Here is a 23,858-nt window from a genome sequence, read left to right as displayed (position 1 = left end):
ACGTGCTCAGCCCGAGTTGGGCAAATTATAGATCTTGGAAGGGAACTAGGATGGTCTTGGGTCGTCTATATTTGCATAATTCCGATTCATCATAATTTGCTGCTTATTGAACTAGTTCATTTGGAAGTGAGGACGATTTTGAGAAGTACTTTACTGCAAGAGATTGCAGGAAAGAGTAGATACAAGGGATATTTGTGTCTCGATGAAGTTGGACATTTCTAATATACCATGGTGCATTTAAGATCATGCGTAAGCATTTGTTTTGCAGTTTAAGGATATTTGAGCTTGAAGTATGGCTCCAGGCAGGGGACGCATAAGTGATAATGGGACGAATCATCAACTGATAGAGGAGCAATTTGATTTTATTATCTAGTTTGCTGTTCCTATTGATAAGAGGGTAAAGCTGTGCTATGACTTTTGATGCCTTTGCACATAAGGATTTTGTATGTGTGCTGAAGGTTAGTTTTCACTCTAGCAGAAGGCCTAGATATTTGGCTTCTGTTTTCAAGGGAATCCTGATGTTAAATAGAAAGATGTCTTCTTTAGGAGTTGTTGAATTTTTTGTGAACAGAAGAGTACTACTTGTTTGAGGGTTTACTTGCAGTCGCCAATTGGAGAATCAGTGTTCCAATTTCAGCAGGTTATCTTGTAGTTTCTTTGAAATAAGATGCGGTTTAAGAGATCTGGCCAGTATTGCTCTATCGTCAGCATAGAGAGCAATGATAGATGACGTCCGGTTATGCGGGATGTCCGCCATGTAAATCGAGAAAAGAATCGGCGCTAGTAAGGATCCTTGAGGCACTCCAGCCAAGATCCACTGCTGGGTAGAAACCGCCCCATTTAGTTTAACTTGCATGTGTCTTCAAGAAAGAAAAATTAATGAGGTGGATCAGATCCAGTGGAATGCTGGCTAAAATCAACTTGTATAGGAGTCCAGTGCCATAATTTATCGAAGGCCTTTTCTAAGTAAAGAAAGATTGCTCCAGTGTATTTATGCCAGTTAAAGCTGGTGGTAATGTATTCAACTAGTCTATGGATCTGTTGAGTAGTGCTGTAAAGTTTGCGAAAACCAAACTGCTATATAGGTAGGATATTTAGCTTGTTAACAGAAACTTGAATTTTGGAGAGGATGACTCTTTCAGCGATTTTGCCCAAATTGGAAATAAGACTGATGGGGCGATAACTTTGTGGCAGCTGTGGGTCCTTACCAGGCTTATAAATAGGGACCACATCTGCCAACTTCCAAGCATAGGGAAAGTATTTTAATCTAAGCATGGCATTTATTATTGTTGTAAGATGTACAATGGCCTTTCGGGGTAGCAATTTAATAACTTTATTTGGGATGCTGTCAGGTCCAGGAGCATTTTTATTTTTTAAATTTTGTGTGATGTCGTAGATTTCGGCTGGAGAAGTAGGTGTGAGTTGGCTGGTACAAGTTTCACACTGTTTTAGTACGTATCTGACATGGCAGTGGATTTTATAAATATGATTGAAGTTCAGGTTATCATAAGATGGACTTCACTGCTATTCTAAGTTTTTGACTATAGTTTCAACTTTTTCAGCATCTTAGTGAACTATGCCTAAATCCCATTTGAAAGGAGGAAGAGTTTTATTTTTATTTTTGATATTTCTTAAGAGTTTCCACACGGTTTGATCACCGGGTGAAATGGAAGCTAATTTATCTTCCTATAGTTTGTTTCTGTGGGCCTTCAGTGTATCTCTCACTGTACTATTCAACCGGTTGAGTAACTTTATCCTGGGGAGCCCTGGTATTAAAGTATCTTTTTGATGCCTTATTTTTTCCCTGATTAAGTTCATAATATCTTCTGGAAGTATTTTAGGCTTAGAAGTAGGCATATTTGAGGTGATAGATGATAAGGCTGCATTGATTTGTTGAGTAAATTTATTGATTGCAGAATCAATTTCTTCTTTAGAGTTAATATGACGAACAGGACCAAAGTAGTTTGGGAGCACATTGGATAGTTTTTCCTAAGGTATGAAGGTGTGAGGCAGGGAGGAAGTCCCTTCTGATTGCCTAATTGGAACAGAATAGGGAGTTGTGGTCAGAGGTTAATTCATCAAGTGAATCCAAGTTGTACTGCAATTTGACATTTTGGAGGACAGCTATATCCAGGACGTCGGAGGAGCCAATTGGACTGATATGAGTTGGTATAGAAGGATCAGCCACAACTATGCAATTAGAACTTGAGTGGTTAAACAGGATTCGGCCATTTTTGTTGGTAGATTTACTGTTCCAGGCAGGATGTTTTGCAATGAAGTCTCCAGCGATGATGACCCGGTCCCTTTACTCCAAGGATGGCATCCAGACCTGAGGTCAACAATGTTTTTGATGGAGGGTTGTAAGCAGCAAACATTTTTAGGTTTCCAATTGAGTTTGTGAAGACATTAATGCCTGTGATATCGAGTTTGGTGATTGTAGGGTTGGTTATTGAATGATGGTTGATATAGGTTTTGATAAGGGTAGCCCAACCTCCACCTGTATAGTCAAGTCTGTCGTTTCTGTAAATCTGATACCCTCTGATTTTTAGGTTGTCAGAAGGAATTAGGTGAGTTTCATTGATTAGAAATATGTCTGGATTATATCTATTATTGAATTCCTGGATTTTTAACACTTTGTTTTTGATACCATTGGCATTCCAAGCGATAATCCTAGGCGAATCTGGGGTGATTTTTTTCCTATGCATCAGAGAGTGCAGATAACATGGATTGGGTTTGCTGTAAGAATCTTTTTGTAACAGTTAGTGATGGATTTGAGTTGCTAAAATCCTGCAGAATATTTGCAAGAGAAGAGGTGATAATAGCTGATTGATTTGAATGTGGATTAGCCAGGTTCTGGGTTTGGTAGATTTACTGTTCTGCATTGATTTGTTTGGAGCGGGCCACATCAGCATATGTTCTTGCTTGATGTTGAAGATTCATTTTCTTAAGGGGCTCAGTTAATGATGGGCGAGCACCTGTTGTCATGTTCTCACTCTTGGAGGACTGATGAGCCTGAGCTTCAGGAACTCTCACACTAGATGAGGAGGTAGATTAATTATTTGGATCGTTCCATCTGTTTTTGGGGTGATGTATACACCCTCCATAATTAGCAGGGTGAGGACCACCACAATTAGCGCACTTAGCCAGGTTGGATTTTGGCTTGTCGCAGGTGTTTGTGGGAAGATTCTCGCCACATTTTAGGCATCTGAACTGAGCTTTGCATAGCTTCTGGGCATGGCCAAATTTTTGGAACTGTCCAGAAGATGCTTTCTTTCTCAATGGTTCTGGGGTGATTTTGAGTCCACAGATTGATTTTAGATTGTATATGTCTTTGTAAATATTATGAATTTCTACTAAGTCTAAAGGCATAGGTGTCTTATTTGATCTAAACATTCTAGTGACCTTTATAGGCGGTAGATCCTGTAAGTTGAGGTCAGTAACTACTTCATCCATGTCAATATCCTTGGAGACTCCTCGTAGGACCATTTTCAGATTTTTTTTCGGAGGCAAGTGAAAATGTGTGATATTGTGTTCCTCTTGCGTCGAGCTCCTTTGTAAGAGTTCTATAATCAGCCACCGTGGCGGGCTGAATTTTTATGCCCTCATCTACATTTTTAGCCGATCTATAACTTAGCCATGGTGGTTCTTAGTGTTGTCCATCTCTACTTTTCCCTTAGGATAATCGGTGGCACTTTTTCATTGGGGGAGGCAGAGGGATCTGAAATGGAAGCGTCCTCATCTATACCAATATCATTTGTTGGCTCAGAAGCGAGAGTTTTTCTCTTCTTTCTAGCGTGGATCTCTTCTTGATCAGAAGGATTAAAGGCAGAGACAGCTAGATTGAGTTTTCCCTCCATTTGAGGAGAGTCTTCATTTTCCTCATCATCAACCTCGTGTGAAGAATATAAGTTTAAGTAGCCGGCCAATCTCGTTCAAATTTTTGGAAAAGCTTTTTAACAATAGTGAGTGCTAGCCCTTTATCGAATGACTCGATAATGATGTCGGGGTCGATCATGCTAGTAGGCCGTTTCAGCTTGAACTTCTTTTGGAGTTTATTAATGAGTATAAGAAGCTCTATCGAGAAAATCAGTGACGACGTCTAGGTCAGGGACGCTCATATCGATTTAATTGCGTGTGAGCACTAGTACAAATCCCACAGGTCTAGAGACCTGCCAGCAGAAATTTTGTAGAAATTCTGTAGAAAATTTGTAGAAAGGACTGCCAGCAATACCAAGCGTAGGCTAAACCAAGCAATATCAATTAAATTGCATCAAAAACCAAAGTCTTACCTTGTGCTCCACTATCAGTAATCGGATGAGTCTTTTCGTCTTCAATCAATCACTAATTTATAGCACCAATCACTCTGATAATCCTGAAGAAAACATCATTCACTAATCCCATCAATCAAATCAAATCAGATAACGCCTTTTATAGGGAGTAAGCGAGGCCTTTATACCCTGTCTAGCTTTTGGAGGCTGGGTGGACACTTCAATCTCCACCCATAACCAATCAGAGATAGCTGGCCCATGTCAATCACTAATTATAGCAGCCGCCGATGAAGAGGCTGGCAAACAAGTTCTGCCATCTCTTGGTACCTAACCATAACAAGATATGTTACTGTCTGAAATAATGTGGGTACTACGGTCGATTTTTTGAGTTTACGGGATGAAAAACCCGAGTTTCCGAGAGGAAAAACCCGATTGCCCGTGCCAGAGATCGACTAACTCGGGAACCGGTTAATAAGAAAGGCTTAGAAAAAGTTCCTCCAGTGGGCGACTAGACTTGAACTTAAGTTTAACTTCGAGCGACCACGTGCAGAGGAAGAAAACGTCACTTCCACTGAGCTACACAGGCATACAAAAAAAAAAAGGGAGGGGAGGGAATAAGCAATACTATTTTTATGATCACATATTTCAGTCTGAATATTACAGGCCATCATCAGTGGCAACAACGGTTAATTACAAAGTAGAACGCGAACAATAAATAGATTAATTAGAAAAGTAAGAGAAAAGTAAGAGCAGGAGTTAAAAGGCATTAGCTGATTGATTTTTTTTTTTTTTTGAAGAGCCATGTGATGTTATAGATAAAATATCAAAATGATATAACTTAGGAAGTATTGTTAATTTTTCCTCAGGTATACCATTACACTGTTTGCTAATATTGCAATATTTCCTCAGTTATAACATTGCGTTGTTTTATGTATAACATCACGCTCTTACTTTTTCAAATGAACTCACATTCGACTTTATAATTAACTATTGTCGCCACTGATGATGGCTTATAATATTCAGGCTGAAATATATGGTCCTTAAATAAATAGTATTACTTATCCCTAGTGGTTGTATTTTTATGTGTGTGTGTGTGTGTGTGTGTGTGTGTGTGTGTGTGTGTGTGTGTGTGTGTGTGTGTGTGTGTGTGTGTGTGTGTGTGTGTGTGTGTGTGTGTGTGTGTGTGTGTGTGTGTGTGTGTGTGTGTGTGTGTGTGTGTGTGTGTGTGTGTGTGTGTTAATTGTAGAAACCTCTCATGGCACAAGTATCTCTTGAACAACAATTTATTGCCTTGAAATCATTCACCAACAAAGCACACACAATTGACTCTGGCAATTCATTCCATTCATTCACTACTCTCTAAGCAAAAATCTACACCCTTGGTAACCGAAATCTTATTCAACTTCCAATAATGACCACTAGTTTACTTCACATTATTCGTGTACTGAAATATTTTTTACAGATTAATCCTATAAATCCCTCTGAGTAACTTATACAGTAGCGAATAAATTAATTCGAACAAGCTGAATTTTCATCAAGTTTCTGATTTTGGTTTGTTTTTTGTTTCAGTTCACAATAATTTGGGTTGCGATTGTTTACTATTTTCGGTTTTGATTTTAATTCAGTATTTTAGTTGGGTGCTCCGTGTTTTAACTGTCTCGACGATGTTTATTAATAGTATTGGCCGTTTTTAATAGTGTAAGCAAGTTGACATTCATAGTGTTTTATTCAATTTGTGTAGCTATAAAATTGATATATCTCCAAGAAAGCGTTCAAAAATATGTACTCTTTCTCAGCACACATCCATGACTCAAAGGCAAATTCCCAATGAGTGTGATAGTACTGTTATGGGTACCGTTAATGCAATTTTAAAGAGGTTTATGGAGACAGGTACCTTTTCTCCTGACAGGAAAGGAAAATGTGGGCAAAAAAGAAAACACAAGATCATTTATTAGTTAGGAAAAGCAAAATGAATCCAAGATTGTCTCTAGACTTAAATAAAGACTTGGCAGCTAGTGGGATTAATGTTTCTAACATGGCTGTCCGTCGAAGATTGTGGAAGCCGAGAGGACTGCCCATCCACCAAAAAATAAACAACTGTTGACAAAGGCTATGTAAAAAGAGATTCCAGTTGGCCAAAGTATACAAAGATTGGACTGTTTAGAAGTGGAAGGTCATATTCTCAGATGAGAGCAATTTCTCTGTCAAAGGAGAACGAGTACCCTATGTTCATAAATCAGCGGCTGAGAAGACTTGTCCAGAACACATTCAACAAGTTCCTAAATGCCCAGCTGAAAAGATGTTCTGGGGTTTTGTTACCCAGTGGCAGCTCGTAAGAATTTGTAGTGGTTAGGCTGCCATCCTACCAGCACAAACTGCATGTAAATCAAGCGTTTCCCCCACGTTATCCTCACTAGGTAGCGATTTGGTGTGGTCTGCATTGAATGTAGCTCCAGTGTTGAGTATACTTGCCAGTACTGATATTAGCCCTAGCCCGCACAGCACATTGATTATTGCAAAATACAAATTTTAAAAAAAAATCAGCTAACATCTTTTATTCCCTTATAGGGAGTAGGCGAGGCCTTTATACCCTATCTAGCTTTTGGAGACTGAATGGACAGCTCAATCTCCACCGGTAGCCAATAAGAGATATCTGGCCCATGTCTATCACTAATCATAGTAGTCACCGATGAAGAGGCTGGCAAACAAGTGCTGGCAATATCTTGGTACCTCACCCTAACAAGATATGTTACTGTCTGAAATAATGTGAGTATTACGGTCGATTTTCTTGAGTTTACGGCACGAAAAACCCGAGTTTCCGGGAGGAAAAACCCGCTTGCGTGTGCTAGAGATCGACTAACTCCGGAACCGATCGAAGAAAGGATTAGAACAAGTTCCTCCAGTCAGCGATTAGACTCGAACTTAAGTCAAACTACGAGCGACCAAGCGCAACTTCCATTGTGCAAAATACAACTGTTGCTACAAAATGAATTATATGAAATACTATCGAGCGGCATTGTATTGCAAACAAGAAAATAAAGATTTTTAGATAAATATATAAAAATTTAAGAACGGTGATAATAAAACAGGAACTTTCATTTTATACTGGAGGGGGTTGTAGCTCTTATGGTCGAGCCGCGACTGGTTTTACCCAATATGATTTACGATGAAAAGTGTTATGTTTCATCGAGTAGTTTTCGACTCCTGGTGATTCTATGAACACATGCTGTCCATTCAGATCCATCCCTGGACATAAAAAAAAAAAAAAAAATCAGCTAACGCCTTTTAATTCCCGTATACGGGGAGTAGGCGAGGCCATTTAGCCCTATCTAACTTTTGGAGACTGAGTGGGCAGTTCAATCTCCACTGGTACCAATCAGAGATAGATGGCCCAAGGCTATCACTAATTAAGCGGTACTCAGCGAAGAGAGACGGCTCAAATGTGCCGCCATCTCGTGGTCCCTAACCCTAACACAATATATTTAATGTCTGAAATAATGTGGGTTCTACGGTCGATTTTCTTGAGTTTACAGGACGAAAAACCCGAGTTTCCGGGAGGAAAAACCAGCTTGCCCGTGCCAGAGATCGACTAACTCGGGAACCGGTCGAAAAAAGGCTTAGAAAAATTTCCTCTAGTCGTCGACTAAACTCGTAACCAAGTCTTCCTTCGTGCGGCCAAGCGCCGTGGTTGGCAAACGCCACACCCACTGAGCTACACAGGCTCTTCCCTGGACATATCTTTCAGAATTTCCAGGCGCATTCCAGTTGCTTCTTTAAATCCATCCACTCATCTAATTTTTGGCCTTACTCTTGTCTTGACTCCATTAACTTTAACAAGCATCATCATCTTCTCCAGACTGTAGTTTGCTCACATAATATGTCCAAAATATGTAAATTTTATGAAAAGTGACCAATGCGTAAAATTATTTGAGAAAATAGTGGTCATACTGATACAGAAAAACAAATATCTCGTCTTCCAATAAGATCTTGCTCCATTTTGAGTGTTCCTCAAAATTAAAAAAAAAAACAATCAGATAACGCCTTTTATTCCCATATAGGGAGTAGGTGCTTCAGCAGCCACGTGACTTTCCTGACAATAACCCAATAGAAAATTTGTGGACTATAGTGAAAAAGAGGCTTGGAAAATTAAATTGTGATGCAAAAGATAACTGAAAAAATTTTTTTTTATGTTGAGCCCATGCACAGGAGGTTGGTTGGTCAACCTACAGTACATTAGTACCATGTATGGGTAGTGGGTTGGTAAAGGAGGAATTTGTTTACATTTGATTTGAATGACTTTAAACTGCATTCTTGGGAAACAAGCAGGTGGGAGATTGTTCCACAGTGCAGCAGTTGCAGGAATGAAGGAATAGGAAAAGAATCTTGTTCTGTTTGTTTCTAGGTGTACTGTGAAGGGATGTTGTGCAGCAGGTGCACATGTTCCAATGAGCTAAGGAATTATTGATGTTATTTCAGATGAACATTTCCCATGGAAATATTTGTAGAATATACATATTGCAGAAACCATACGTCTGTGTGAAAGTGGAGGGGGGGGGGAGATATAAGGGATGGATCATTGATAAGTGCTCTCCTCTGTATTGAGTCGAGCATTTTGAGAGAGTTTTTAGGGACCCCACCCCATATGTGGGAGCAGTATTCAATAGCTGGGCGGATTGGTGATTTGCATAATGTTAATAGCTGTTCGGAGGTGAAGTACCGTCTTGAGCAAAAGAGAAATCCCAGTTTTTTGGAGGCTGAGGATGCAATGGTTGTGATATGTTTATGCCAGGAGAGGTTTGATGTGAGGGTGATTCCAAGAAGTGGGATCTCAAACTGTTTGGAAATTTGGGTATCGTCAAAAAAGGATACTGGGAAAAAAAATGGTTCTTTTTTAAGGGAAATCGTACAGAACTGGGTTTTATTAGTGTTGAAATTTATGAGGTTATCCGAACCCCATTGTAGGATGGCTTGGAGATCAGAGTTGAGGGTGATGGTGGTTGATGATCTGTAGGTTGAGGTGGGTTGTGTAGGGTAAGGTTTATCACATGCAAGCAAGGAGTGTAGTGTGCTGTCGTCTGCAAAACTGTGTATTGGTTGGAGGTCAATTGCAGTAGGTCATTGATATATAGCAGGAAGAGGGTTGGTGAGAGGACAGAACCTTGTGGGACCCTGGCATTAATTGAATGGTGAGAGGATAGGGAGCCATCCACCACCATCACACAGTGTGCATCCAGACAAAAAGCTGGTAATCCAACTACAGAAGTCCTGGGTCAGACAGAATGATGGTAGTTTGCCTAGTAGGCCTTTGTGCCAGACCAGTCAAAATCTTTGGAGATATCTAGTGCAATCACTTCAGATTCGCCAAACCTCTCCATAGCATTTGTCCAGAAATGGGTGACATAATGTAAGTAGATCTCCTGTTGATCGGCGGTGGCAGAATCCATACTGGCGGTCATTTATTTCGTGAGTGTCTTCAAGATAGTGTAGGAGTTGGGAATTGATGATTTTTTCCATTACTTTTGACAGGACTGAGTAAGCGAGATAGGGCGGTAATTGGATGGCAGTGACTTGTCACCCTTCTTGAAAATGGGCTGAATATAGGCCAATTGCTAGTTTGTGGGATAGATTTCAGTAGAGTAAGAGAGTATACATAGGTGACATAGGACAGGGGTCAGTTCTGGAGCACAAACTTTCAGAACAGTTGGGGGAATGCCATCAGGGCCAGAAAACATTTTTGTGTCTAATTTGGACAGTATTTTTCTGATCTCATCCTGGCAAAAGGATATAGGGTCATTGTACGTTGGGTGTCTGGAATGGTTGGGGGACATTTACCATCGTCAGTTATGTATGCATTTGAAGCAAAGTATGAAGCCAGAAGATTGGCTTTTTCTGTGGGTGATGATGCAGTAAAGTCATTTGGGTATGATAGGGGTGGGAATAGTTTTGGAAGCGTTGATTGTTTTTTTTTGTGCATCTATTAAGGGCTTCGGTCTAAGCTTTGAAGGAGGATGAGGTTCTTGATTCCAGCCAGTTGTGGTATGTCTGGTGTTTCATCTCTACAGCCTTGGCACATCTTTTGGAGAACCAAGGTTTTGTTAGGGAATGGCAGTTCAGAGTGCTGTGTGGAATGTATGTATTCATGCTGGTGAGGATTACTTTGATAATAAGCTCGATGCATGTGTTTGGGTTGGAAGTCCATAAGCAATAGTCTAACCATGAGAATGCAGCATGGAAGTTGTGGAAGCTGTTCCACTTGGCACTGTTATAGTGCCAAACTACTCTTGTATGGGAGTATCTGTGTAAACGTTGTTACATGAGGGAGGAGATGAGCACTAGGTTGTAGTCAGAATTGCTCAGGGGCTCACTACTTTCAATGTGTATTTGGAAAGGTGATTGGTGAGCAAGAGATCTAGGGTGTTTGGGGAGTGGTTTGGGTGGTCTGGTATTCTGGTTGGCATCTGGACAAATTGTGTAAGGTCGTTAGTGATGGCAAATGTTTCAGCATTTCTGCCTGCAAGATCTGTACAACTGGAGGAGGAAAGCCAGCTAGTGAAGTGGACATTAAAATCTCCTAGGATGATGATAGCGCTGTTGGGAAAGTGGGATCGGAGAAAGTCGATTTTTAGGGAGAGGAAATTAAAGAGCTCAGGGTGGTTGGTTGTGTTGGGGGAGCGATAGAGACAGCAGATGAATTGGACTGAGTTGGGAAGGGATATTTTCAACCAAAGAAGGTCAGAGTTAGCTGATTATAGGTTGGGTGCTTTCTGGCAAGGTATGTCGGAGTGGATGTATGCATAGACACCGCCCTTAGGATAAAAGTTGTTAAAGAGTGAGTAGTTTGCAAGGTTGAGATAAGTGGTGCTGGGGATGTGAGATTTGAGTTTCTGCCAGGAAGAGTAGTGGGAGTTTGGTAGACTGTAGGTGGTAGTGGACATTATTCAGGTTGGAGTTTAGGCCATGGATGTTGGTGAAATGGATGTGTAGGATTTTGTGAGTCATATATTGGACCGCATGAGTCTTGCACATTTCCAATGTAGTGCCTGCATGCTGGTCTTCATGGTGGCTGCTAGTGGCATTACTTGGTGTTTTCACCAGTTTATCTTGTCTGTAGTCGATGATCCAACTGTTGTCACCATTTTGATGTTTTTCTTCGAGTTGTCCTCGAAGCTGGCGTCTTTGTTCTCTTTGTGTAAATGATAAGTCTGGTTGTGCAGTTATGCGCGATTGGGGACAGGTGTCTTTGAACTTGTTGTTGATCGCTATTATTATTTTTGATGTGCTTGTCGACGTGTAGCAAGTCACTTTTACTAGGCGCGGAAAGTTCGTTCCGTCCTTCCTTTTATTTATAGGCCCAAAACGATGACACCTGACGATATTCTTAGGATCGATGTTGCATTTTTCAGCTAGTTTGTTGATGTTCTCTTGCAATGATTTTCCCTTTTCCGTCGGGAAGTTCAAAATGATGGCGTTGAGTTTTTGTGTTTGGCTCATCAACGGTAAATGACTCTGTCAATTACCGTTGATGTGATTAGATCGCGAAGTTCTTTCGCTTGCGAAGTAGAGCTTGCGTTGCGCTGGTTTAAAATTTGTTCTAGCTTAGCTTCGACTGCACATATTTTGGAGGTAAAGTTTCATTTAAAGCATTGATGTGCTGTTAAAGGTTTTCGACACGTTTACCTATGTTCAGAAGTTGTTTTACCAAACGGAGGCACAGCCAACAGAAGAACGGCTGGTTAAGTTCGATAAGTAGCTTTTGCGCAGGTTCATCTATTTTCGCGCAGGAAACGTGCAGCCAGTGGCAACAACAGAACTCACAGAATATGCCTTTTTTTTCTGTCTGTGACACCAGTTTTGCAGCTGCGGCACGTAATGAGTTTGTCGGCGGCGATCGACGGCACTATGCTGGTGAGACACGTGGTGCTCGTTCGCCGTTGGCTTTTGATGCCGCCATCTTTGCTGCGTACGGTAGGCATCGTGAGCGCTTGTGGCTGATTTAAAATGGGAAAGATAGCTGATTTAATACACTATAAGTACTTACAGGTTGTACTGAAGTATTCCGCTGCTCAGCACCCGCTGTTAAGGTTTCCGTTTGATGGTTTATTTCGATGAAAAAACACTCGCAATAACGGTAAACTCGGGAGCACAAGTTTCGAGTAGCTTATTCACCGATCAGTTTAATGCAATCATTATAAAAGTATGGTTTTAAGATGCAGAAATAAGAAAAAAATGTGTTCTACCTTGGTAGAGTCCACATCTAAGCGAATTAATGAACTTTTTAGGAACAGAGGATCACATATTAATTATTAGTAAGAATTTAATTTTTTACTTATTTTCTTGCAAAATTAAAATTTTTCTTTAAAATGTGTGTTCGGATTAATTTGTTCGTTATTGTATGTCTCTATCATATCCTTCACTCTTAATCCGTCAATCTACTAGCCTCTGTTATCCATAAATCTTCAATCTTTCCTCATATGGAGCATCAGACAGACCTGCTACTATCTTGGCCACTCGCCTCTGAATCCGCTTTACCTTGATCACACCTTCCAAAAAAACTAGGCCACCACATCTGTTCAGTAACCCACAAAAGCCCTTATTAAGGCCTTATAAAGAGGAATATAACCTGCTTATCTCTGCATGCCAGGATGTTCTTTAATAACAGATAATCCTATGTGTTGTTTTAGCCACTTTTGCAATATGCTTTCTGAACTGTAAATCCCTATCCATCAACATCCCCAAATCCATGGTTTCATCAATTTCTTCGAGTGCAGTTCCATCAATATGGTACACAGCTGGTAATCTTTTCACTTCAAAATGCATAACTTTATACTTTGCCACATTAAATTGACATCGATTCTCCATTGCTATGCTGTCAGTCTATTTAAATATTGAAGTTTATTTTATTATTTAAAGGAAATCTCACCACAGTGGTGGAACATACGCCAGTTTGGTTACATTACATAATTGGCGCGGCATCAGTTTATGAAAAGCACCAAAACTAAATAAATAAATCCTCTATAACCTTTTTATTTTCTAACGTGACATAGTTACTTTAGTTAACAAATAGTAACGTTTTCTTTTAAAAAAAGAAACGAATATTGAATGATCTGAAAAGAGAGAAAGTTAAAGTGAACTAATATCGCGCATTATGTCAAGTTATACAGTATATTGTAACCTGATATGCTATTATTATTAATAATTATTTTATTTATTATTATTACGTGACACCTCCGAGGAGTCCAAGGACTCGTCGAAGGAGGGCATTGCTCTACAACTTCCCGTCTCCAACGCTTTATCCACTGATGAAACAGAATGCCATTACCATCATCATCTGCACCAACGTCATCTACTGCCCATCACCACTAGTATATTTTGTCTTTTTTCATGTGTTTTCCTGGACACTTTCACTGTATGCAGAATGAAAAACCCGAGTTTCCGGGAGAAAAACCTGCTACCCCCTGTATATGATAGGCTAACTTTACCGTCAGTTAAAATGGTCATATAATGATTCGTCTCGCCAAGACGTGCCTCGAACTCAGATATTTTCCAACGGAAGGGTACAATACTGACATTAGAGCATTTCATAGTACTTATTTTCTTTTTACAAACCGTGGCCTATTTGGATTTGGCTTCGATTAAGGGGCGGCATTCTTCTGTGCTGAAAAATAGAGCCAATTATTTTGACTCATATTTTTTTCGCCAAACAGACAGTCACTATGCTTGCCGAAATTGCATGTTTTCGTTTCGCTGCTCAGCTGAACATTCTAATCCTTCTCAATAGAGCTGTATGGAGTTCAGATTGCAGATACTGTGCTAGAAGGTCCATTGAAACTCCGATTTCCTCTGACCATGTCTTTATGTTTGTAGTATAACATGGTACATTATTATGAGCATCCTGTTGATATCTAAGAGCGTCATTTTCATAGAACTCCCACAGCATAGAGATGCCTTATTGTTTCAGAATTCGAATAAGGCTTCCATTCCAAACGATAAAAAACGTCTCTATATTTAAAAGATGACAGGATACTGTCTACAGACACTATGATACTACAGCGGTTCTCAACCTTTTATGCTTTACATACCCCCTGGAAATCTGTATGTAACTGGAGTACCCCTTGTATAGATAGATAAAACTATAGTTATAGTATAACAATGGGAATCAAATAAAATATATGTATACACACATTAAATTTTGTATTCATAAATTACATATATAGATAAATACAAAGAGTGACATAAACAATTCGCCACTCAGTTCCCAGAAATTAATCAGTGTCAGTGTTGCCAACTTAGCGACTTTCTTAGTAGATCTAGCGACTTTTGAGCTCTCACCGCGTATCCCCAAAAATTTTTGGGGATACGCGGGATTTTGCAACATTAAATTAACAATCATCCTTTGCCAACAATTCCAGTTTATTTAAACCATCCTGAAGGATATCTACATCACCTTTACTTACTATTACCCCTCCTCAGTTTTGCATCATCAGCAAACAACTGAATAGCTTCTTAAATCTTTTCCTATGTCTATATGAAGTCTATATATATAAAAAAAGCGCCTCCATAGCGCTTTTTAATATAGACCCTTCGATTAGAAAAGGCCTAAGTTCGATTCTCATCATAACGGGAGGAATCTTTATATGGACTTTTTCAATCGAAGGTGAGTTAGCCGATCTCATACGGAGGTAGCAAGGTTTTTTTCTCCCGGAAACTCGAGTTTTTCATCCCGCATACAGACAAATCGGCCTTTCAGAACACATGCAATTTACAGACAAAAAAATACTAGCTGTGGTGGTAGTGGTTGTGGGAAGTAGATGGCGTTGATGTAGGTGATTGGTAGTAAAGGTTCTGTGTAGTAGTGGAGACAGAGAGTTGTACAGTAGGTGTCCTCCCGCGATGAGTCTTCGGATTCCTTGAAGGTGTCACGAATAATAATAATAATAACAATAACACCAGTCAACTTTTTATTTATATGATATCTTGTTTTGACTGTGTATCAATTATGTGAATAAAATAATAATAATAATAATGCCATTGATATAAAAATTAAAGAGTAGTGGTCCTAGTACCAATAGTGCTGCACTAGTCTGATCTGATTTTCCCTTTCAGTCGTTTCTGACCATAGGTGACTTTGTAGGCATTGCCCATAAAGTATTCCTGGTGAGATTTTTACAGGGTAGGTCACCATTGCTTCCCCCCCCCCCCCCAATTTTATCTGGGCTCAGGACCGGCATATGGCTGGGACGAATTCATGACTGTAATCCATGTATATTCACAGGGCCGGTTTGCCTGTTCTGGGAGACGAAAAACCCGAGTTTCCAGGTGAAAAACCCCCCTCTTCCGTATGAGACCGGCTAACTCACCTTTAGTGGAAAAGGACCAGATAAAGGTTTCTCACGTAACTGACCGGAATCGAACCCGGGTCTTTCCGACCAAAGGGCTTCGTCTATACCAGTGATGGCGAACCTTTTTACCCAGGTGTGTCAAACATCTTTTTTTTTAAATATTGACGTTGTTGGTGTGCCACTTGCATACATGCATTATAAATTTAACTACATAATCATAGAATGGTGACTTATATACATATCATATTAGGCTATTTATTTAATAGGATATTGATATAAAATCTATTAATTCATATTATACAATTAATTTAATAAAGTGAAATTACAAACTTACATTACATTTAATGACTTTTCTGGTGCTGAGAACTGGAAGAAAGTTGCCTTATAGAAGGGCTATAGTGTGTACATTTTAATGCTACACAGGAAGGGCTCATATCATTGTTCAATCTATTTCTCCCTTTCGATTTGATATTATTTAAGGCAGGAAATAGAGTTTCACAAGAGTATGTAGAAGAGAAAATTATTAGAAGAGCTTTAGCTCTAACTACAAAATAAAATAGAAATAGGCTAACTATAAAATATAATTCTTTCTTTCAATGAACCGAGACCTACCTTCGCCTTAACTGAGAGCGATCTTACACGATTTATCGCAATTTTTTCATCAGAATACCAATATTTTTCAACATCCAAAGTGTGTCACCTGAAAACGTCGTGTGTCAGTGTTGACACGCGTGTCATAGGTTCGCCATCACTGGTCTATACTGAGTGAGCTACGGAGGCTCCTGAACTAGTCACCATCATTCATATAGACTCCACTCGACCATATTCTACTCTAGTGTCTGTCCATCAGCCACCCCTATCCATGCTACTATCCTCATATCCATTCCCATCATCTCCAGTTTTTGTAATAAATTTCCCATGTGGTATTCTGTCAAATGCCTTGGCAAAGTCGAGTAGTATCATAATGCAGCCATTTATTCCTTCCTTATATGTATATATTAGGCCTAATGGCCCGTCACGTTCATATTAGGCATGGTCTATTACGATTCGAAACCGTGACCGCCTCGAGGATAAGGTGGTTAGCCCTATGTCTGCTGGTGTATCCAATGTCTGTAGATGCGTGTGTTCATGGGGATGGTTTTCCTGTTTTTTTTGTTTTTTTTTTGAAAAAAAAACCCTACCTCCGTATTAGACCGGCTAACTCACCTTTAGTTAAAAGAGATCAGATAAAGCTTCCTCACGTCTTGGACGGGAATCGAACCCAGGTCTTTTCGCCCAAAGGGCTTCTATACCGACTGAGCTATGGAGGCCCTGGTGTAGCCATTATCTTTATCGAATTTTGCTGTCACTTTATTATAAAATGTGAATAAGTTACTAAGACAGGACCTACCCTCTAAAAAGCCATGCTGCCCAGTATAGTATCCCATCCTTATTCATCCACTGTTGTATTTTGCCTTTCACCAACTTTTCGAATACTTTATCAACAACTCCTGATATATTAATTTGTCTGAAGTTTACTACCTCTGTCTTCGGAACCACTTTTATGCAATGGTACTACCTTATCTTCTTTCCATTCCCTTGGAAACCTGCCAAAGCTGAGACTTAGATTGAACAACTTCGTCAGAGTCAATGCCAATTCTCTTGCATATTCACGTAGTACACGGGATGATATGCTATCCAATCCCAATGCTATGTTTACATTCATATTTTTATTATGCTGATCACCTCCTGTTCATCTGCCTCGATGTTGATATGCATCTCTGTAACATCAGCACCTTGATGATACAGTTTTGCAAAATAATCACTCAGCAACTCAATTATTTCTTTTGGTTGAGTCACCTTACTACCACGAGCAGTGTTTAAAGTCATTCTACCATAACCATTTTCCCTCTTACTTGCTACATAAAGAAAAAACTCTTTTGGGTTTTCTTTGGCCTGTTTGGCTAATTCTCTGTCATAATCTGATTTGCCCTTCATTATCACACTAGTCACCCTTCCTGCTTGCACTTTGTACTGCTCATGTTTATATTTCCTCCACAATGTTTTCTTTCCTTTTTTTTTTTTTTTGCAGCTCTTGCTTTATATCTCTACTCATCTACTTAACTCTAACTTCGTTTATCCTCCTGGTCTTGGGAGTCAACTCTCAAGCAGTCTCTGACTACTTACCATTCACTACTGACATTCTCTCCTTGTAGGCCATGGCACTGTTCCATGGTGACTCCTGGGTCTCTCATAATCACCAGCCGCATAGTTGAACATAAACCCCTTCTTAACAGAGATCTCATCATGTTTGGAAACTTCCCCAAACAAGACCGCATGGTCACTCTCCCCAATTGGAGAAAGAGTGTCTACCTTAGTTATGGATACATCTTCTGATGTTATTATAGGATTCAACACTCTCAAACCCCTTTCCCCCTCTATAACATGTTGTTTCATGTAATTATCTCTTAGCAACTGTATAAATCCCACTTCCATCTTGCCATGCCCCTTTCCTCCCTTCAATCCCTTCAAACACTCATTGTGCTAATCTGCTTATACATGCCATCTAGATCTTCCTGTGGACCCCAGGTCTATAACAGCAACCACAAATATACTTTGTCCTATTGGCATCTGTCACACACCAGACAACCTCAAATGAATTATCTCTCCCAGATCTAAAATCTTTAATTTCAATTTTTTTTTGTTGTAATTCTGCAGCTATCATCAGCAATACCCGACCTCCTGTCCCATTCCCTCTATCCTCCCTAAAAATACAATACAATTTACATTCTATCCTCATAACTATATCGTTTTCAGTTCACCATGTCTCACTGATGCCTATAATTTTTGACTAAGATGGACTTACCAATGCCAAAAACTCCTCACCATTATTCCTGATACTTCTTATATGCGTGTACATGCATTCCAAAATCCCTTTGTACCTATAGTTACCCTTGTGCAATGTCATTACGAACCCATCTAAATTGAAGACTTATGAAATCCCGTTCAGCATTGCATAATAATCATTACTGTACTCATCGTCATTTATCACAGGGGTGGCCAGACACATGCTTGATTTCATCCTCCCTAATATCACTACTTTCCCTGGTTTTGCACTACCACACTCTCACTAAATAATATTTTCTTCAAACATCTTACTCCAAAACCATTTAAATGTAGTCCATCGAGCATATATAAATCCTTTCGTCCATGAAATTCACTTCATACATTAATAAACTGCACACCATTCCTCCCACAATCATGATCCTTCTTTCCAGTTCTGCCCTATCATGCCGAGGCAGCAGACTCACAATCTTTACTTTCTTGCTCTTCTTTTTTATTTCCACTAACAACTCTTCCATATCTTCTCTCATTGCACATTTCTCACCTTTCAAATTATTTGTGCCAGCCAATACAATCAACTCGTTCGCTTCATTCTTCTGCATATTTACAGCGCCACTAACATCCTTTATCTTTGGATTTGATAAACATGCTTTCATCACTTTCTCATTAAGTACACCTCTCATCATCGAATCCCCATACAATACTATCTCTTTACTCCCAGTCTCTCGCACTTTTATGATTTTCCCATTCATTCTTTCTTCCATTCTTCGTCCATCCGTACCACTCGCCAATCGTTCCTCCAATCGCTGGAGCTCACGTTTTGTCCTGTGAAGGAGTTCAAGTAAGCGTGCAATTTCTTTCCACTCTAGCATCTCATTATTCACATTACTTTCAACCACTTCCTTCAAACTCTTATTCGTATTTTGTGCCCTATCACTCGCTGCTTCCGCTACATTCTCCACAACACTTTGACAATCCTGCCTTATATCCTTATCAGTCACTTCATTCTTTCGCGACTCGAATTTCTTATATTCGCTTGTAAAACATTTCCAACAAATACTTTCTCCATTCTCGCTCTCGTACCACAAACCATTCACTCTTGGCAACAAATACATCAAACACACAATACATTGAACTAAATCTGCACATTGATATCTTGGTCGCCATTTTTCTCGAAGGTATCGTGCCGTAACGAAAAGCGATTCTGAAAAAAATATCACTTAATTATAGTTGACTAAACAACGCGACTTAACTACACAGTCAAAAATAAGTAAATTACCACCAAATATATATAACAATTTCGCTAATATCTATTAAAAATAATGACTTAGCTGAGCAACCCGTGTACTGCCGATATGTGTATTCCATTTCAGTTGCTGCAAATGTACTAAAAATGATATTAATATGAACATTTATGAAAAATAACAACTATCAAAAGACGACTGATAAATTATTGTTATGATCGAATTCTGTGATCGAGTTTCAAGAAATTAATTTTTTTGTCTTGTCTCATTACTTTGATACAAATTATTTAAGATTATAACCTTTTGGTTTTCCTTTCAGTAATTATGCAATAGGAAAGGTGACTAAAAAATATAGGTGGTAAAAAAACTTTTTTTTTCACTTGGCTAGGACTGTGTAGCTGAGTGGAAGTAACGCATGCATCCTGTGCGCCAGGATGCCGAAGAAAGATCTATGTTCTAGTCTAGTCGCTGACTAGAGGAAATTTTTCTAAACCTTTCTGCGATCGTTCGCGACATGGTCAAATAGCATTAGGTTCTCCTATACTCAGGTTTTCCGTCCCGTAAACTCAATAAAATCGATCATCAAACTCACGCCATTTCAGATAATAATATATTATGTTAGGGTTAGGAACACATGTCAGGCATCTCATTATTGGATGCTGCTCATAATTAGTGATAATCTTGGGCCAGCTATCTCTAACTGGCTAATGGTTGAGATTAAATTGGCCTCAGTCTCCAAATCCTAGATAGTACTAAAATTGCCTAGCCTACTCCCTATAAGGAAATAAATGGTTAACTGATGATTAGGAAAAATACACAGCTTAAAACTTCCAGATTCGAAATTAAGACATGTAACCCTGTGCAAATGGTATTCCATGGTGCTGGCTGTCCAAAGACATATCGTTTGAAGTTCAATTCCATTCACCATCTAGAGGAATTTTTTCTAAGCTTTTCAATTTTTCTCACGGAAAATCACGTTTTTCATTTTGTAGATATCGACGAGAGAACTCAGAATATTACAGAAAATAATACGAGTCTTAGGGTTAACCGCTTCGAGATGGGGGTAGTTGTCGTCACTCTCTCTCTCTCTCTCTCTCTCTCTCTCTCTCTCTCTCTCTCTCTCTCTCTCTCTCTCCCCCCCCCCAAGAAGGCTGGATGGCTGGATGGAGACTGACTGCTTTTTGTTGTCATGTTCCATCTAGTCATGTTCGACTCCTGGTGATTCTATGAACATACTCTTTCCATTCAGATTTGTCCCTGCCCATATCTTTCAGAATTTCCAGGCGCATTCCAGTTGCTTCTTTAACTCCATCCACCCATCTAATTCTTGGTCTTCCTCTTCTCCTGCTTCTGTCAACTTTAGCAAGCATCATCATCATCATCTTCTCCAGACTGTCATTTGCTCGCATAATATGTCTAAAGTATGACAATTTTTGTTTGATGAACATAGCTTTGACGGAGATATCTGGCTTTATTCTGTCTATCACTGATTTATTGGTTTGCTTTGCAGTTCACAGGGAATGCCATTGCTTTCACGATTCTGATTTTTGTTGCGAGGCTGATATATTTATCTTTAAAGATCTTGCTTAAATTTGTTATTGCTTTCCTTCTGAGTATTAATTTCTTCTTACTTCTTCAGTACAATACCCACCTTTATCAATTCAGAATTTTAGGAGCACAAAATTGTTAACTACTTCCATATTTTCCCCATCTACTTCAAAATCATTAAGTTCACATGTTGCCAAACTATTGTCTTTTTGAGATTAAGTTTAAGGCCATATTTAGCACTTTCTTCTTTAACTTTCATAATCAGTTCCTCCAAATCTTCTTTGTATTCTGCTAGCAAGGTGGTATCATTTCCATACCTCAAATTATTAATATTCTTCCACTAATTTTAATTCCAGCTGAAGACTCCTCCAGCACTGCCATGTATTTGCTGTACAAGCTAAACAGATACGGAGATAAGATACATTCTTGTCATATCCCCCTTTACCTATTGTGAAATAATTTCTCCGAGATCTGTTCGGACAGTAGCTTCTTGTTCAAAATTCCTCAGAAGGATAATCAAATTCTCTGGTACTCCCATTGTTCTTAACACATTCCACAGTTTCACATGATCCACAGAGTCAAAAGCCTTGCTATAGTCAAGGAAACAAAGATAAACGTTCTTTTGATATTCCTGTGCTCTTTCTATTATCTATCTCACATTGGAGATCTGATCTCATTTCTCTCTTAATGAATGGTTCCAGTCTTTTCTGAATGATCTTAAATAAGACTTTACTTGCATGAGAAATCAGTGCTATAATTCTGTAATTTACGCACTCTCTTGCATCGCCTTTCTTCAATAAAGGTATATAAACTGATTTTTTCCATTCCTTAAGTCATATAGTTGTGATCCAAATTCGTTGACAGAGAGCTGTTAAAATTTTAACTGCCTCTTCTCCCAGGTCTTTGAGCAGCTCAATAGATATTCCATCACTTCCTAGCGCTTTCTTACTGGATAGCTGTTGCAGTGCTCACCTCACTTCACTCTCTAGTGGTAATGGCTCCTGTGTACAATCCTGCTCTTCAAATTTTTCAGTAATTCTGGAGACCTTTCCGTAAAGGGCTTCTGTATACTCTTTCCATCTTTCTTTGATGTCTGCCACTTCTGTAAGATATCCTTTCTGATTACTTTTCAATATTATCACCTTAGCGCTGAACTTCCCTGTCAGCTCCCTGATCTTTTTGAAAAGATCTCTTGTTTTTCCTTTCTTGTTTTGGTCTTCTATTTATTGGCATTCCTGGTTAAAGTATTTATCCTTGTCTCTTCTGGCTTGTTGAGACTGTGCATTCAAATACCGTACTTCCTGTAAATTTCCTATGGCATCCATTTTCCTCCTTTCCTGAGCAGTTTTGATGGCATCTTCTGACAGCCATTTGGACTTCTTCTTACACATTGTTGGAATATTCTTCTTTGCTTCTGTTTTAATTATATCTTTAATTTCTTCCCATAGTTCATCTGGTTCTCTTTCACACAACTTGAGCGTGTTGAATATTCTGTATAGTAATATTATATTCAGACGGTATGTTGACTACTAACCAGTCATCAAAATTAGATGAAACTGGAGATGTCTTCATAAGTTAGTTGGCGCTAGAGGAGCTCCTCCTACTTCTTTTAGGAAATAAGTGCGTTAGAAGGTTATACGACTTATTAGATTAACGTTGCACTAACTCAGGAAAGTAAAATCCATAATGTTTTATCTTTTCATAAGGTAATACTATATTAAAGTATATATATATATATATATTAAAACAATATTTTCGAAACAAAATAAATAATCGGTTACATTGTATTAAAACCTGTTTTCATTAGAGATTGTTCTTTTCCTTGAACTTTTTATATTCGTGGAATTTTTTAGGATTTTTTTTCACCGATTTCCCGAGTCGATCTTTGGCACTAAAACCATGTTTTCTTCCATGAAACTCGGATTTTTTTAACCTCATAACTTAAAAAAAATACCAGAAATCACACCATTTCACACAATAATATGTCCCTGTTAGGTTTGGGACAATGAGATGGTGGCAGTTCTGTCTTCTATGCTTTCTCTCCTGATGCTTTTGGAATCATGGATAGCCTTGGGATCATTTAGTAATGACTAGAGTGGAACCTGGCTGCTGACTGATCTTCCAAGTTAGGATGAAAAGGAATTCACCTGTTTAGTACCTTTGGGAGAATAAAAAGTGTTAGAAGAATTACTTTTTTTTGACAAGTAACGGGGTGGCTATTGGCATAAAATGTAATAGTTTTATAACAATTGGCTTGTCTATTTTTTATAATGAAAAACACATCTAGTTTCTGACTGAGACTAGATAAACCAACTTCATCCGAAAAAGCTTTATAAACGTTCCTCGCATCGCAAGCAGACTCAGTTTTTCCATCTGTGATAAGCAGGACTTCAGGACTTTAATATTCTACAGCTTAACTAGAATTTTATCTTTACTTATAAAGTACTGGTCCTATTTGTCCCTTCTTTTATTTAAATAAATGGCATATTATCTTTAGTAGTATCCTATTTCCATTTTAAGAATAAAACATTCCCTGACCTTCTAGTATTCTGTAAAAAAAGATTTTGAAAAAAAAGTCTTCTTAAAAAATCTCCTTTTTAGTCTTCCAAATTATGGAGTTCTCTCTCTCTCTCTCT

The 23,858-nt window shown here is 38.9% G+C and overlaps 1 protein-coding gene across 2 annotated transcripts in view; it reads right to left on the bottom strand.

Moving 5' to 3' along the window:
- The window catches only part of LOC150104883 (UPF0462 protein C4orf33 homolog), a 150,497-nt gene that overhangs the window by 83,825 nt on the left and 42,814 nt on the right, over positions 1 to 23,858 (bottom strand). The gene's annotated exons all lie outside the window — the stretch shown is intronic.

This window comes from Typopeltis vanoorti, chromosome 7 (genome assembly GCF_054136105.1).
Source record: "Typopeltis vanoorti isolate ZY-2024b chromosome 7, IOZ_Tvanoo_1.0, whole genome shotgun sequence".
NCBI classification, from domain to species: domain Eukaryota; kingdom Metazoa; phylum Arthropoda; class Arachnida; order Uropygi; family Thelyphonidae; genus Typopeltis; species Typopeltis vanoorti.
This window is presented reverse-complemented; position numbering and strand designations above follow the sequence as displayed.